At 44.1% G+C, this 18,022-nt stretch overlaps 2 protein-coding genes across 5 annotated transcripts in view; one reads left to right on the top strand and one right to left on the bottom strand.

The window, feature by feature from the left end:
* Positions 1–18,022, bottom strand: part of LOC141178587 (uncharacterized) — a 648,943-nt gene that overhangs the window by 161,396 nt on the left and 469,525 nt on the right. The gene's annotated exons all lie outside the window — the stretch shown is intronic.
* LOC141178583 (uncharacterized) overlaps positions 12,647–18,022 on the top strand; it is a 234,059-nt gene continuing 228,683 nt past the window's right edge. For 2 of the 4 annotated variants that reach the window (XM_073660462.1, XM_073660459.1), the window contains exons 1-3: positions 12,647–12,735; positions 15,034–15,169; positions 16,637–16,939. The gene's annotated coding sequence lies outside the window, so the exon portion shown is untranslated. The remainder of the gene's footprint in view (positions 12,736–15,033; positions 15,170–16,636; positions 16,940–18,022) is intronic. The other 2 variants (XM_073660461.1, XM_073660460.1) reach the window with 2 other exon arrangements.

Raw genomic sequence — 18,022 nt, 5'->3', positions numbered from 1 at the left:
ACTCTTGTACTATCTGTATTTGGGATACAACTTCAGTTGCAACCTAAAATCTGTATCCTAGGACTCCTGAGAGAGGATGTAGACCCAGACTCCATATGGTAGTAGCTAGCTCAGGAGTATTATTCCAAGCCAGAAAATTGTTGGAAATACATTGGATAGACAATTCTCCTCAAATGATAACAGAACTAAAATCCAGGATAAATGACACTCTACGCTTAAAAAGGGGATCTTATATTAAAGGAACGCTCTCAAGAAATTCATACAAATATGGGAGCAATGGTTAAATACCCCAGATATTGCTTCAAAGAACCTTCACAGAAATACTATCCTGGATCGTTTGTCCATTTCCTTACAGTAAGCCAGGAATGTATATCCTTATACCCAAGGTGTCAGCAAATAATAATTGTCTCAGTCCACACAATTGCCCCTTCTTAGATATATTCTTTTTCTTTTGATGTCTCAATAGGAAAAAAAATAAGCCGTCAGGAAGTATTCAGATATTTATGTACAAATGTAAAATTAGTATTCCAAAACCTTGTACTATACAGCGATATTGGGATTTATATCATTGTAAACCGGTTCTTGTTTTGTTTACTGGTTTTTCTTTTTTTTTGTCACAAAGTTTATTTAAAAAAAGAAATGTTGGTAATTCTTAGTTTCGTTAAATAAAAATGATCTGATTGAAAAAAATAAATGAGGGAAGGTCTTTACTAGATCAAACATATACAAAATATCAAGATCGCATGTGAAGGTACTCGTACGAATTCACAGATAAATGTGGTTGCTCATTGGCAAGGAGGTTACATCCACACGTGTAAAGGACATACGGCTCCAACATAAAAGGGGCACCTGAGCCAGAAACTCATAACCCCATTGACATAGAGGAAGCATTTAGTTGCCTTTATAGTTCGCTATGTAATATTCATGGACAATACCACGACATGCCACCTAATATTCTTGAAACTAAAAATAACAAATATATTATGGACACTGCCGTTCCTTCCTTACAGACCCCTGAGCAGGAGATACTAGACAAAGCTTTCACTGAACAAGAGATAGGAGAGGCCATTAAATCATTCCCTATTGGGAAGAGCCCTGGGCCAGATGGATTCAATAATAGATTTTATAAGATGTTTACACCTCTGTCATTACCATTTTTAGCCAAAGTGTTCAATGATATCTCAGAAGACTCCCCCTTTTGCCCCCTAATCGCTTAAGGCTCATATAATGGTTTCATCAAAGCCTGGAAAAGGACCAAATACCTGCCCTAATATTCATCCAATATCATTAAATAATGTAGACGTCAAAATATTCTCTAAAGTGGTTACAACACGGCTCTCCCACTATCTACCCTCAATTGTCAGCAACGATCAGGTTGCCTTCATTAAGGGTAGAGAAGCTCGTGATAATAAAAATAAAACGTTGTTAATTTCACATGCAAAAAACAGGGGCTCCCAATGTGCCTTGTTTCTGCCTACGCCAAAAAAGCGTTCTACACAGTGCATTGGTCTTTCTTGAAGAGCCCCCTACCACAAATTAGGTTGGACTCTTTCTTGTTATCTAAAATTCTCTCCTTCTACACTGACCCTAAAGCGATAGGGTAAACGGCCTTCTATATGACACATTTTCTATTAAAAAGGGGACGAGACAAGGGTGTCCCTTATCACCACTCCTATACACATTGGTGATGGAACATTTAGCGGTAGCATTACATACAAATCCAGATATTAGTGGAGTTACTATAGGCTCACATCACTATAAACTAGCTCTACATGCAGACGACTTGTTGCTCTATGTTTCAAACCCAATGATCTCATTTCCCTCTATAATAAAGGAATTTGAATAACTCGGCCATGAAAGCAATTTTAAAGTCAACTACTCTAAAACAGAAGCCATGAACATAACTTTTAACCCTGAACTGACACAATAGCTCATTTCTAACTTCCCCTTTAAGTGTCAGAAAGACACAATTAAGTACCTGGGTATACAAATTCTGGGGAACTTGGATGATCTGTATCTTTTATATTATATCCCCCATCCTTGAACAAATGGTTAAAAATCAAATGAATTATAACTTGAAACCCTTGTTCTGGTTTGGTCGTATTAGTGTGATCAAAATGGACATTTTACCAGATCTTCTTTATATATTTCAGACCGTTCCGGTCTGCGTTTCTCAGACCTTTTCCTCCCGTCTCAACAATTCTAACAGCAAGTTTGTATGGAGAACATCGAGGCCTAGGATACGTGTTAAAATATTGTGAAGAAACAGGAGGGAGGGTTAGGGAGCTGCAACGCTGAATCCAAACAGGGTGAAGATAGTCCACTGGAGGGCGCCGGTCCGGCTGGTGAGCACAGACATATGAAGAAAAGGAGAAAATCAGCACTCCCAACAGGTAAAATATGAGAAAAATGTATTGGATCATTTAAAAAAAAAAAAAAAAAAAAAATGTAAAATTCTTACACGTTTCTGGCGTTAGGGTTGCGCCCTTAGTTATAGCAGATGAGAAAAGGACAATGAAGTCATATATATACAAGCACAATGGATTCACATGACCTGAAATGAGAAATCAATTAGACATGCAAAAGGTGTGAAGAAAATCCCAGCCACAGTTCACATTGAAGGCAACGAGATCAAATACAGACAAGATGATCATTACAAGCGTCACACAACAAGCCAGAAATGCAAAACACCATGATGGTGAAAAATAAGATAGAATTACACCTCATACTCTTATTCATGTATATCCGTATCCCCCTCTGTATATAAACTGTTTATTGCAGGACATTTGTGTGAAGACCACCGGTGTTAGCTGCGAGGGGATTATCCCATATAGGAACACAACACCGGGATTAAGTGTACAGGTGTGAGATCACAGGGTCCGAACATCACAAATGCCATCAACTATAGCACCGGAAGGTGGGAGGATATACTGATTATAGAGGGACAGGAACATGTATGCATGAGATGGATGATAGATTCAGTATAGAGCATCACAATAACAATGTCCAATAAACAGATAAAACGCATCAATGTCTAAATTGTGAATAGAAATATTGTTCTTATCGATCTGACACACGTAAAAATATAATATAAAATAATATGCACAATATCCAATATGGAGAAACTATAAACCTATAACAATGAACATATAAAGGGGAAAAAATTATGCTAATCAAAATTGATTACATAGTAGAAGATTTACAAGGAAATCCACCCGCATCTGATCTGGTGCAAAGTATAATATCCTGGCAAAGGATCATAGAGCCGCGGATATACCGAGCATTATCTGTCATATCAATGGGAGGCAAATAGATGCATCATTGTAAAACAGATGAGAACAAGTACAAAACACTGGTGAGATTACTGTGGAGCATTGTAATGGCGAATCAGATTACTGTGGAGCATTGTAATGGCGAATCAGATTAGATGGAGCATACAAATCCATGATATCCAAGAGCTGGATGTATAACAGATCAATGGCAATGGGAGACGTCTGCATAGAGTCTGATGGAGAACCTGATCGTGAGGCTATAGATGGAGCAAGCATTTCTACCTGTATCAACGAAAAACGGGTAATTACATTATAATACAACTGACAAAAACAAATATCTGACGCAGAACTGAATCGTGAAGCTGTGGATGTAGCGGGAATTTCTATCTGTATCAACGAAAAACAAATCATTGAATTATATTGCGAAAAAACTGATAAAAATAAATATATGAGAAATGGAAGATAAATAAGCTGCAGAACATTGCAATGGAAATACTCCGTCATTGCTGAAAAATCTTTAAGATATTTCCATCATTTATGTGCGTTCTGCAAAGATGAATCAGCGATGATAGCACAATATACAGAAAGGCAAATAAGTACACCGGCAAATAATAACCGGAAAAACACAAAATAAATTCAGAAAACCTGGAATGTCACCATATAGATGTCTGCTGGGAATAAACCAGTATGAATTTCATCAATAGATGTAAAACCGGTCATTGCGGAAATTCATTACCCGAAGGGTATTTAGTATTTACACGTCAGATCCAGAAGGCTTCACGCATATTAAGGTGTTTCTGTCTGTTTCCACCCCTTACCAGATAATTAACTTTTTCAAGACCAAAGAAAGAAAACTGTGTGAGATCATTATTATGTATGGACACAAAATGTTCTGATGACCCGGAGTATGTGCTATTAGAACTGTTGATATTGGAAATCTGCTCCGGTGCTCTCTATGAATCCTACCAATTTGTATAAAACAATGTTGTCCACTATTCTGGAGGAAGGCATTTATTTGTCGGGGTTTAATAACAAAATTCAGCTCTGGCTGTTACCTGATTATCCCATTTTTCATGGGCTCCCCAAAACACACAAGGGTTTCTCCCCCCCCCCCCCCCCCCCTTCGCCCTATTATCTTGGGTATGGGCTCATTGAATGAGAATTTAAGACAATGGCTGGTGAACATTTGTATCCTCTAGTTATTCCAACACCAGGCTATGTGAAAGATACTACGTCTGTCCTGAGGGGTTTTGACAGGTTCGTGTGGCAGGAAGAATATAGGTTTGTCACCAGCAATGTTGTCTACCTGTATTCCTCCATCCCTCCCGCATTGGCCGTCATTGCCGTTCAACACCATTTAAATAAATATAGTGGATATTCTGTGAATTTAAAAAGGTTCATTATAACATAAAATATTTGTTGTCCCACAACAATTTTATGTTTGATTCTAAATATCATTTATAAGTATTTGGAGCCCCCATCGGCTCCAAATTCTCACCATCTTTGGCTATGCTGTACATGTCGTGGTGGGAAGAAATTTAATTTTTTTCTGATGATAATCCATTTTTGAGCACATTTTTTGGTTTGGTAGATATGTTGATGATGTACTTTTGGTATGGTGAGGTGACCCCCAGTTGGTGTCACAATTTGTTTTGTATTTGAATTCTTATTCCTTAAATTTAAAATTCACTGTCGGCGAACCTTTGATTTTTCCACTCCATTTCTGGATATTTTCCTGACAGGGATAGTAACATCTTATAAAGTGGACACCACACTCTATAGAAAACCTTTGTCAGGCAACACATTACTGTTGTCTTCCAATTCTCAACTTAATCTATACAGTTCGCAGGGACGACTCAGCATAGTTGGAGAGAAGCACTCCGATGCCGTTCAGCGAATGTGACCCATGCTACACAAAATATGTAACTTCCAACATAAGTGCTGATCCATCCTCCGTGGATTCTTTTATGCCTAAGGGGAGACCTGTCCACATACCCCCTGTGATGACATCACGGGGGCTAGTCTCCAGCCTTCATATTTTTATTAGATATCTGTTTTTTGCAATAACTTATCATGGATTGATCGTAGAGGCCCAAAAGTGACTCCATATGTTCTGTTATGATTTTACCTTTCTCCAAAGACCACACACGGTATAGCTGCCGTCTGCTATTTTGTTACTTTTGTGCCACAGCTCCCCCGAGGGGCTTACAGTGACTGTTAGATATCCATATTGTTCCTTAGCTGACCCTGCCACCCAAAATATAGGCCCCATTATTATCAGACATATGGAACTTTAGTTATTCCATATTCCATATTGGCTTCGGGCCGTCTGCAGACCTTTGTTACATTCCTTTTGAAGCACTGGGAATAAAACCTTCTCAGTTAGCTGTAAATCTATCACAAGCCTGTGTTAATTGGGTTTGGTAGCAGCTTTTGGGCCAGCATTTGCTTGCAAGGCCCTTCTCATATGTGTGTTGATTTGCATAGAGGCCACTGGCCAAAGTGTCAGCTCTTCTTCCATGGACAATTACTATAGGGGAAGAGGAGTCTGAGAGAGACTTCTTAATATCTATGACAGGGGAGAAGAAAAGATTTTCAATATTTCCATTACAATCTGTTTTTCATTGATACAGAAAGAAATGCTTGCTATACCTATAGCCTCACGATCAGGTTTTGCATCAGACACTATGCAGACGTATCCCATTGCAATTGATATGTTATACAGTACAGACCAAAAGTTTGGACACACCTCATTTAAAGATTTTTCTGTATATTCATGACTATGAAGGCATCAAAACTATGAATTATCACATGTGGAATTATATAGTTAACAAAAAAAGTGTGAAACAACTGAAAATATGTCTTATATTCTAGGTTCTTCAAAGTAGCCTCCTTTTGCTTTGATGACTGCTTTGCACACTCTTGACATTCTCTTGATGAGCTTCAAGAGGTAGTCACCGGAAATGGTTTTCACTTCACAGGTGTGCCCTGTCAGGTTTAATAAGTGGGATTTCTTGCCTTATAAATGGGGTTGGGACCATCAGTTGTGTTGTGCAGAAGTCTGGTGGATACACAGCTGATAGTCCTCCTGAATAGACTGTTAGAATTTGTATTATGGCAAGAAAAAAGCAGCTAAGTAAAGAAAAACGAGTGGCCATCATTACTTTAAGAAATGAAGGTCAGTCAGTGCGAAAAATTGGGAAAACTTTGAAAGTGTCCCCAAGTGCAGTTCCAAAACCATCAAGCTCTACAAAGAAACTGGCTCACATGAGGACCGCCCCAGTAAAGGAAGACCAGCCTCAGAAATCACAGGTTAACAGCAGCTGAGATTAGAGATCAGGTCAATGCCACACAGAGTTCTAGCAGCAGACACATCACTTCAACAACTGTTATTGTGCAGCAGGCCTTTATGGTAAAATAGCTGCTAGGAAACCACTGCTAAGGACAGGCAACAAACAGAAGAGACTTGTTTGGGCTAAAGAACACAAGGAATGGACATTAGACCAGTGGAAATCTGTGCTTTGGGCTGATGAGTCCAAATTTGAGATCTTTGGTTCAACCACCGTGTCTTTGTGCGACGCAGAAAAGGTGAACGGATGGACTCTACATGCCTGGTTCCCACCATGAAGCATGGAGGAGGAGGTGTGATGGTGTGGGGGTGCTTTGCTGGTGACACTGTTGGGGATTTATTCAAAATTGAAGGCATACTGAACCAGCATGGCAACCACAGCATCTTGCAGCGGTATGCTATTCCATCCGGTTTGCGTTTAGTTGGACCATCATTTATTTTTCAACAGGACAATGACCCCAAACACACCTCCAGGCTGTGTAAGGGCTATTTGACTAAGGAGAGTGATGGGGTGCTACGCCAGATGACCTGGCCTCCACAGTCACCAGACCTGAACCCAATCGAGATGGTTTGGGGTGAGCTGGACCACAGAGTGAAGGCAAAAGGGCCAACAAGTGCTAAGCATCTCTGGGAACTCCTTCAATATTGTTGGAAGACCATTTCCGGTGACTACCTCTTGAAGCTCATCAAGAAAATGCCAAGAGTGTGCAAAGCAGTCATCAAAGCAAAAGGTGGCTACTTTGAAGAACCTAGCATATAAGACATAATTTCAGTTGTTTCACACTTTTTTGTTAAGTATGTGTAACGTGTTAATTCATAGTTTTGATGCCTTCAGTGTGAATGTACAATTTTCATAGTCATGAAAATACAGAAAAATCTTTAAATGAGAAGGTGTGTCCAAACTTTTGGTCTGTACTGTACATCCAACTCCTGGATAGTATGGATTTGTACGCTCCATCTAATCTGATTCACCATTGCAATGTTCTACAGTAATCTCACCAGTGTTCTGTACTTGTTTTGTCTGTTTTACAATGATGCATCTATTTGCCTCCCGTTGATATGATAGATAATGCTCTGTATATCTGCGGCTCTATGATCCTTTGCCAGGATATTATGCTTTGCACCAGATCAGATGCGGGTGTATTTCCTAACATCGGTGGTTTTCACCCAAATTTCCTGCAATAAACAGTTTATATACAGGGTGGGATACAAATATGCATGAACAAGAGTATGAGGTTTAATTCTATGTTCCTTGTATGTAGTATTATTTGGTCATTAACTGGTGGTAATATTTGGTCTGGTCATGGTGTGGTGGTACTTGTTCCTTGTATGTGGTGTTGTTCGGTCACTATGTGGTGGTAAAATGTGGTCCGGCCATGGTGTGGTGGTAAACTTGACCCAATCCCGTCCCACCTCATCCCAAACCTTACCACTATCTTCATCCCAGCCCTAGCCCACCTCTTCAACCTGTCACTAACAACTGGTGTCTTCCCCTCATGTTTCAAACATGCCTCAATCACACCCATCCTCAAAAAGCCCTCCCTTGACCCATCCTCTGTGTCTAGCTATCGCCCCATATCACTTCTCCCCTATGCCTCAAAACTACTGGAACAACATGTCCATTCTGAACTGTCCTCCCACCTCTCCTCCTGCTCCCTCTTTGACCGCCTACAATCTGGTTTCCGACCGCACCATTCTACTGAAACTGCACTGACTAAAGTCACAAACGACCTACTAACCGCCAAATCTAAGCGACACTACTCTGTCCTCCTCCTCCTAGACCTGTCATCTGCCTTTGACACAGTGGACCATTCCCTCTTACTACAGACTCTCTCATCTCTCGGCATCACAGACTTGGCCCTATCCTGGATCTCCTCATACCTAACAGACCGGACATTCAGTGTCTCCCACTCACACACCACCTCTTCATCTCGCCCCCTATCTGTCGGTGTCCCCCAAGGTTCAGTTCTAGGACCCCTGCTCTTCTCCATCTACACCTTAGGCCTGGGACAGCTCATAGAGTCTCATGGCTTTCATTATCACCTCTATGCTGATGACACACAGATCTACCTCTCTGGACCCGATATCACCTCCGTATTAACCAAAATCCCACAATGTCTGTCTGCTATTTCATCCTTCTTCTCTGCTAGATTTCTAAAACTTAACATGGACAAAACAGAATTCATCATCTTTCCGCCATCTCATTCAACCCTCCCAACTGACCTATCCATCATAGTCAATGGCTGCCCACTCTCCCCAGTCCCTCAAACTCGCTGCCTCGGGGTAACCCTGGACTCGGAACTCTCCTTCAAACCACATATCCAAGCCCTTTCCACTTCCTGCTGACTCCAACTTAAAAATATCTCCCGGATCCGCACATTCCTAAACCATGAATCTGCAAAAACACTAGTGCACGCCCTCATCATCTCCCGCCTTGACTACTGCAACCTCCTGCTCTGTGGCCTCCCCTCTAACACTCTCGCACCCCTCCAATCTATCATAAACTCTGCTGCTCGACTAATCAACCTGTCCCCCCGCTATTCCCCGGCCTCTCCTCTCTGTCAATCTCTTCACTGGCTCCCCATTGCTCAGAGACTCCAGTTCAAAACCCTAACCATGACATACAAAGCCATTCACAACCTGTCTCCTCCATATATCTCCGACCTAGTCTCCCGTTACATACCTGCACGCAACCTCCGATCCTCACAAGATCTCCTGCTCTACTCCCCTCTTATCTCCTCCTCCCACAACCGTATACAAGATTTCTCCCGTGCTTCCGCCCTACTCTGGAACTCTCTACCCCAACGTATCAGACTCTCGCCTACCGTGGAAACCTTCAAAAGGAACCTGAAGACCCACCTCTTCCGACAAGCCTACAACCTGCAGTAACCACCGCTCCACCATACCGCTGCACAACCAGCTCTACCCTCACCTACTGTATCCTCACCCATCCCTCGTAGATTGTGAGCCCTCGCGGGCAGGGTCCTCGCTCCGCCTCTACCAGTCGCTGTCACATTGTGTTCAAGATTATTGAAATTGTTCTTGTATTATACCCCCTTTTTCACATGTAAAGCGCCATGGAATAAATGGCGCTATAATAATAAATAATAATAATAATATTTGCTCCTTGTATGTAGTATTATTTGGTCACTATGTGGTGATATGTGGTCTAGTCATCGTGTGTCGGTATTCTTTGTATGTGGTATTATTTGGTCACTATGTGGTGGTAATATGCAGTCCGGCCATGGTGTGACGGTTTTTGTCCCTTTGTATGTGATATTATTTGAAAAAATCTATGTGACATATTCCCTTAAAGAAAAATATACCTAAATAGAGTACTGGATATTTTAAGAAATGTTTAATAGGTTAGAGTAGAGTAGGGCCCTGCCAGAAGAGTCTACCTTGTCGTGGCGGCGGCTTACAAAATCTTTTGGCCAAAACAAAAGCTGCTGCTATATATGTGATATGGTGTTCTATGGGAACTGTTAGGGTATGTGCACATGGTCAGGAGCCGCTGTGTGTTTGACACTGCATGCTTATGCAGCATCAAACCTGCAGCAGTCTGGTGTTACAGCATAGTGGATAGGATTTCTAGAAATCCCATGTCCACTATGCGACTCTGTGCACCTATGGATCACCCACGGAAACTGAGATGCAGTACGTCTTTCAGACCTGCAGCATGTCAATTTCTCTTGCGGGTCCACATGTGGACTTTCTCCACAGACTAACATCTATGAGAAAACTCCACATGTGCAAAAAAAAAATCGTGCCACTCGATTGCATAAATTGAGGGCAGAAGCTGCACGGCTATCCCGCAGCTTCGGTGCTGCAGGCGCCTCCTGAGCGTGGGCACATACCCTTAATGTGTGATTGATAAGGATGTGGTGCAGAAGTGGAGTTTTTCCAAGAGTGGGCGGTGTGACTGTGGAAGGTTTGAGGAGTGGAGGTGGAGCTGGGGTGGAGCCTGGGCGGAGTCTCAAGGGGCCCAAAATTTTATTGACCAGTATGGGGCCTGAAATTCCTGGCGGCAGCCCCGCACATATACATACACTTATATACTAATCTTTCATGATATCACGGTCTTCTGGAGAGGGCTGCAGAACCCACTGTGGAGGAGAGGACACAGCAGACAGGAATGATATCAGCTTCCTGCTCCTGCGTGCTGTCTGATGCTGTGGACTCTCCTCCCTCACCCTCTACTCTTTGAGGAAATGCTGCTGGGAAAGGAACAGCAGGAGGCAGAAGAGCCACTGTAAGACCCTGCAGGAGGACAGACACAGCAGCCAATGAGCGCTCTCATCAGTCTGATGGGGCAGCGTTCATTGGCCAGTGGCCTCTCTCCTGCATGACATACCCTATTTTTCAATGCCCGCACTCTGCCCAGGGTATCAAAAATCATTATGGGTGGGAGTGGACGGGGTTAAGCAGCATCAGCCCTCAGTCAAGGGGCCCCATAGCAGCTGCGTGGTCTAATGCCTGAGCACTACTCCCCTTCCTGCATGGGCCCCCATCCACCTCTGGGCCCGGGTGCATCGGTGGTGTGTCCGCCCCTGGCTGAACCCCTCGCTGCGGCTCTGAGCAAATGTAATATTATTTACACACAACCGAGTGGTAAAGAAATCAGTGAGACCCCTGTGGGATAAGAACGCAAGAACGCCCAATACACCCTCAGATGACTTCCCTGGTGGGTACAGTGTCCGAAATGGGGTCATTTTAGGGGGTCGTATGTTCTTTACACCTAGAGGGCTTTGCTTTTGGCCGCTCCGTACACACATGGCTCCGCTCCGTACACCTCGTACACACATGGCTCCGCTCCGTACACACAGCTCCGCTCTGTACACCTCGTAAACACGCGGCTCTGCTCCCTACAACTCGTACACGTGCGTCTCTGCTCCGCAGTTCTCTACTCCGTACACCTCGTACACACAGTTCCGCTCCGTACGCCTCGTACACGCGCGGCTCCGCTCCGTACACCTCGTACACACACGGCTCCGCTCCGTACACCTCGTACACACACGGCTCCGCTCCGTACACCTCGTACACACACGGCTCCGCTCCGTACACCTCGTACACACACGGCTCCGCTCCGTACACCTCGTACACACACGGCTCCGCTCCGTACATCTCGTACACACGTGGCTCCGCTCTGTACGCCTCGTAGACGCGCGGCTCCGCTCCGTACGCCTCGTACACGCTCGGCTCCGCTCCGTACGCCTCGTACACGCGCGGCTCCGTACGCCTCGTACACGCTCGGCTCCGCACGCCTCGTACACGCGCGGCTCCGCTCCGTACGCCTCGTACACGCGCGGCTCCGCTCCGTACGCCTCGTACACGCGCGGCTCCGCTCCGTACGCCTCGTACACGCGCGGCTCCGCTCCGTACGCCTCGTACACGCGCGGCTCTGCTCCGTATGTCTCGTACACGCGCGGCTCCGCTCCGTACGCCTCGTACACGCGCGGCTCCGCTCCGTACGCCTCGTACACGCGCGGCTCTGCTCCGTACGCCTCGTACACACGCGGCTCTGCTCCGTACGCCTCGTACACACGCGGCTCTGCTCTGTACACCTCGTACACGCGGGTCTGCTCCGTACACCTCGTACACACGCGGCTCTGCTCCGTACGCCTCGTACACACGCGGCTCCGCTCCGTACACCTCGTACACACACGGCTCTGCTCCGTACACCTCGTACACACGCGGCTCCGCTCCGTACACCTCGTACACACGCGGCTCCGCTCCGTACACACCTCGTACACACGCGGCTCTGCTCCGTACACCTCGTACACACGCGGCTCCGCTCCGTACACCTCGTACACACGCGGCTCTGCTCCGTACACCTCGTACACACGCGGCTCCGCTCCGTACACCTCGTACACACGCGGCTCTGCTCCGTACACCTCGTACACACGCGGCTCTGCTACATCCACACTGTAAACCCCTCCTGACCCCACACATAAACTTCAGCTCATCCAGCACCATGACAACCAGCACAGCAGAGTCCTGCATCCACTGAGGCCCCTGATCATGTGACCCCTGACTCCTCCCCTCCTGTGACCTCATCACAGCTCCTGTGCGCACAGAGCAGCCATATATGTGGTGGCGGCTCTGCAGGTGGAGGTATGTGGAGACCCCATTACTGGGCCCAGGGGGCATTAACCCCTTCAGCACCGAGACTCTTTTGGGGTCTTGTGTTGCCCCTTTATAAGAATCATAAGGTTTTTGTTCTGTTTCCTGTAATAGATACATACGACCCAACTATGGAGACAGGAAGGGAGGAAACGTATTGTTCTCATAGTACAGGACCCCTTTACTGACCCCCACAGTGTAATGCCCCCATTATGCCCCTTATGCAGGATGTATGATGCCCCCACACAGTGTAATGCCCCCATTATGCCCCTTATGCAGGATGTATGATGCCCCCACACAGTGTAATGCCCCAATTATGCCCCTTATACAGTATGTATGATGCCCCATACAGTGTAATGCCCCCATGATGCCCCTTATGCAGTATGTATGATGCCCCCACACAGTATAATGCCCCCATTATGCCCCTTATGCGGGATGTATGATGCCCCAACACAGTGTAATGCCCCCATTATGCCCCTTATGCAGTATGTATGATGCCCCACACAGTGTAATGCCCCCATTATGCCCTTTATGTGGGATGTATGATGCCCCCACACAGTGTAATGCCCCCATTATGCCCTTTATGTGGGATGTATGATGCCCCCACACAGTGTAATGCCCCCATTATGCCCTTTATGTGGGATGTATGATGCCCCTACACAGTGTAATGCCCCCATTATGCCCCTTATGCTTAATGTATGATGCCCCCACACAGTGTAATGCCCCCATTATGCCCCTTATGCAGTATGTATGTTGCGCCACACAGTGTAATGCCCCCATTATGCCCCTTATGCGGTATGTATGATGCCCCAACACAGTGTAATGCCCACATTATGCCCCTTATGCAGGATGTATGATGCCCCCACATAGTGTAATGCCCCTTATGCAGTATGTAAGATGCCCCCACACAGTGTAATGCCCCCATTATGGCTCTTATGCAGTATGTGTTATGCCCCCCACACAGTGTAATGCCCCTTATGCAGGATGTATGATGCCCCCACACAGTGTAATGCCCCCATTATGCCCCTTATGCAGGATGTATGATGTTCCCACACAGTGTAATGCCCCCATTATGTCCCTTATGCAGGATGTATGATGTTCCCACACAGTGTAATGCCCCCATTATGTCCCTTATGCAGGATGTATGATGCCCCCACACAGTGTAATGCCCCCATTATGTCCCTTATGCAGGATGTATGATGCCCCCACACAGTGTAATGCCCCGATTATGCCCCTTATGCAGTATGTATGATGCCGCACACAGTGTAATGCCCCCATTATGCCCCTTATGCAGTATGTATGATGCCCCACACAGTGTAATGCCCCCAGTATGCCCCTTATGCGGGATGTATGATGCCTCAACACAGTGTAATGTCCCCATTATGCCCCTTATGCAGGATGTATGATGCCCCCACCCAGTGTAATGCCCCCATTATGCCCCTTATGCAGTATGTATGATGCCCCACACAGTGTAATGCCCCCATTATGCCCCTTATGCGGGATGTATGATGCCCCCACAGTGTAATGCCCCCATTATGCCCCTTATGCAGTATGTATGATGCCCCCACACAGTGTAATGCCCCCATTATGCCCCTTATGCAGGATGTTTGGTGCCCCCACACAGTGTAATGCCCCCATTATGCTCCTTATGCAGGATGTTTGGTGCCCCCACACAGTGTAATGCCCCTTATGCAGTATGTATGATGCCCCCACACAGTGTAATGCCCCCATTATGCCCCTTATGCTGGATGTATGATGCCCCCCACACAGTTTAATGTTACGGGACGTATTAAAAAGGATGAAGATCAGGAATAAATAAAAAGAATGAACTTAAAAACATACAGGTCCAAACATATGGAGAGATATTATGGATTTCTTGTGTATCTTGCACATGGGATGAACATGAAATATGTCAAGATTACAAGGGAATGAACACATTCCATTTAAACAGGTGTATATTATATTCCTACACTACCACCATCCCCCCACACACAGTATAATATTTCCACAGTACCGAATGAGGTCCTGCAGTTGGAATAATCCTTCTGGGAAATAGTTTTCCCTTTGCCTGCTCCCCTCCATGTATACCCTCGAGCATGTATACTTGCATGTAGGGGAGCAGGCCTTACTAGATATCGAGGCTTTGTACAGTAATATACCGCATGATGATGGTATCAGAGGAGTAAGACGTTTCTTGAAATTGAGATCAATAGAGTGTAGCAGACATAATGACTTCATGGAGGATCTTCTAAAACTCACTCTTACTCATAACATATTTCTTTTTGACAGGAAGTACTTCCACCAGTTCAGGGGTACTGCGATGGGGAGCCCCTGTGCCCCCTCGTATGCTAACCTATTTCTGGGCTCATAGGAGGAAACCACAATATTCAGTGATGATCATAAGTGGTGGCATCCATATATTGAGGTATGATATAGATATATTGACAACATTTTTATCATCTGGTCAGAGACGAGTGAGCAATTTCTTGAATTTGTCAGGGAACTCAATATCCATAGAGTCGGCCTTAGATTTATATCAGAGTTTAATTATTACCAGTTGCCTTACTCAAGAAAGAACGGGATGGGACCGTAGGGACACTCATCTACCATTAACCTATGAGCACTAATAAACTATTAAATTACTAAAAAAAAACAAGCAATATTCAAGGGCCAATTTTTACAGTTGAGTAGAAACTGCTCTAATGTCACAGATATTAATATACAGGCAATAGACATGAACACCAGATTCAAGGAAAAAGGTACCCACAGTACATTTTGGATTACGCACAATTGTTTGCAGAAAAACAGGATAGACGGACACTCCTCCATGCCTAACCAAGAGACCAAGAAAAATATGGGATAACACGAGTAGTAGGAACTTGTCACAATCAGAGTGACCATATCTTTAATATCCTCAGAAAACACTAGGGTGTACTTGTGGTCGACCCGGACCTGAGGGTGCTGTGGGATCTACTCCCACAATAACTTTCATAAAGGGTTGGTCAATTATGGACCGTTTAGTGCATAGTTTCTATAAAAACTTGGCTAGGTAGAAGAATCTGTGGTTTCTTTAGTTGTGGAGAAAGTTGTACATGTACGGTTGAAGCCTTTTTCCAGAGGGATTATTCCAACTGTAAAACCTCAGGACTTGTATATGTGGCCACATACAACTGCCCCCTTATCCTCTCTTGCTGACAACTTTATCTTCCAAAAGGTAGGGGAGAAAACAAGGGGATCTGCTACTTTGGATCTAATCCTTATAAACAGGGAGGAAATGGTTGAGGAGGTAAAGGTGGCTGGGACCCTAGGAGGCAGCGATCATGCTATTATAGAATTTTGGATAACTAGAGGAGGAAGACATGTGAAGACTCAAACTTCAAGGTTAGATTTTAGAAAGGCAGATTTTAAGAGACTCAGAAAGAGAATAGGAGGGATCCAATGGCTGGATGTCCTTAAGGACAAAAATGTCCAGGAAGGATGGGAAATTTTTAAAAATGAGATTCTCAAAGCACAATCGTTAACAATCCCGAAAAGTAGGAAGAATGGGAAGCATTTAAGGAAACCAGGATGGATGAACACAGAACTTAAACACATGCTAAAAAGAAAGAAAGAAATGTTTATTAAATGGAAAGAGGGAGGCATATCTAAAGAAGATTATAATGCAGTCTGCAGATCCTGCAGGGCACGTATCAGGTTAGCTAAAGCTGACAATGAATTAAGGCTGGCAAGAGATGTCAAAAGCAATAAAAAAGGATTTTGGGGGTATGTCAAAAGTAAAAGAAAAGTCAAAGATGCTATAGGATTTTTACAGGATGAAAATGGAGAAATGGTAAGAGAGGATGTTGAGAAGGCCGAACTTTTTAATTCCTATTTTGCATCTGTTTTCTCTCAGAAAGAAAATGTAACATCAACTGATCTTCACTGTCCTTTTAAAGGAATAGAGGAATCCAAGTTATCAGTAAACAGAAAGATTGTGAGGGAATATTTAGCTAACATAAATGAGTTCAAGTCTCCAGGTCCAGATGAATTACACCCCAGAGTACTGAAGGAGATTGTAGAAGAAATTTTAGAACCACTCTCCATAATCTTTGAAAATTCTTGGAGAACAGGAGAAGTCCCAGAAGACTGGAGAAGAGCAAATGTTGTTCCTATCTTCAAAAAGGGGAAGAAGGTGGACCCAGGGAACTATAGGCCGGTGAGTCTGACTTCTATACCAGGAAAGATCTTTGAACAAATTATTAAACAACATGTATGTAAGTACATGGATAAGAATGAAGTGATTAACCAGAGTCAGCATGGGTTTGTAACTAACAAGTCATGTCAGACTAACTTAATTTCCTTCTATGACAGAATCACTGACTGGGTGGATCAGGGAAATGCTGTAGATATAGTATATCTTGACTTCAGCAAAGCATTTGACAAAGTATCTCACATCATCCTTATTGAAAAAATGACCAAGTATGCAATGGACCAGGCAACTGTTAGGTGGATTCATAACTGGCTTAGTGATCGGACTCAAAGGGTGGTTGTAAATGGCTTCACATCCAGCTGGATGAATGTCTCAAGTGGGGTACCACAGGGCTCCGTCCTGGGACCTGTATTGTTCAACATCTTTATCAATGATTTAGATGAAGGAATTGAGGGTAAACTGATTAAATTTGCTGATGACACAAAGCTAGGAGGGATAGCTAATACTAGAGAAGAGAGAGAAAGGATTCAAAAAGACCTAAATAAACTGGAGCAGTGGGCAGCAACCAACAGAATGGTTTTTAACAGGGAAAAATGCAAAGTACTACATCTGGGCAATAAAAATGAAAAAAGCATATACAGAATGGGAGGAATAGAGCTAAGCAACAGTACATGTGAAAAAGACTTAGGTATACTAATAGATCATAGACTGAACATGAGTCAACAGTGTGATGCAGCAGCAAAAAAGGCAAATACAATTCTGGGATGCATTAACAGAAGCATACAGTCTAGATCACGTGAAGTCATTATCGGTCTTTACTCCTCTTTGGTCAGACCTCATCTGGAATACTGTGTACAGTTTTGGGCACCACATTTTAAAAAAGACATCGACAAACTGGAGCAAGTTCAGAGAAGAGCGACCAGAATGGTGACTGGTCTGCAAACCATGTCCTATGAGGAACGGTTGCAGGATTTGGGAATGTTTAGCTTGCAAAAAAGAAGACTGAGAGGAGACTTAATAGCTGTCTACAAATATGTCAAGGGCTGTCACATTGTAGAAGGATCATCTTTATTCTCATTTGCACAAGGA

Source organism: Phyllobates terribilis, unplaced genomic scaffold (genome assembly GCF_046119375.1).
Source record: "Phyllobates terribilis strain yellow unplaced genomic scaffold, ASM4611937v1 Scaffold_29__1_contigs__length_15306474, whole genome shotgun sequence".
Classification (NCBI taxonomy): Eukaryota; Metazoa; Chordata; class Amphibia; order Anura; family Dendrobatidae; genus Phyllobates; species Phyllobates terribilis.
The sequence above is the reverse complement of the archived record's forward strand: the minus strand, read 5'-3'. Positions and strand labels throughout refer to the sequence as shown.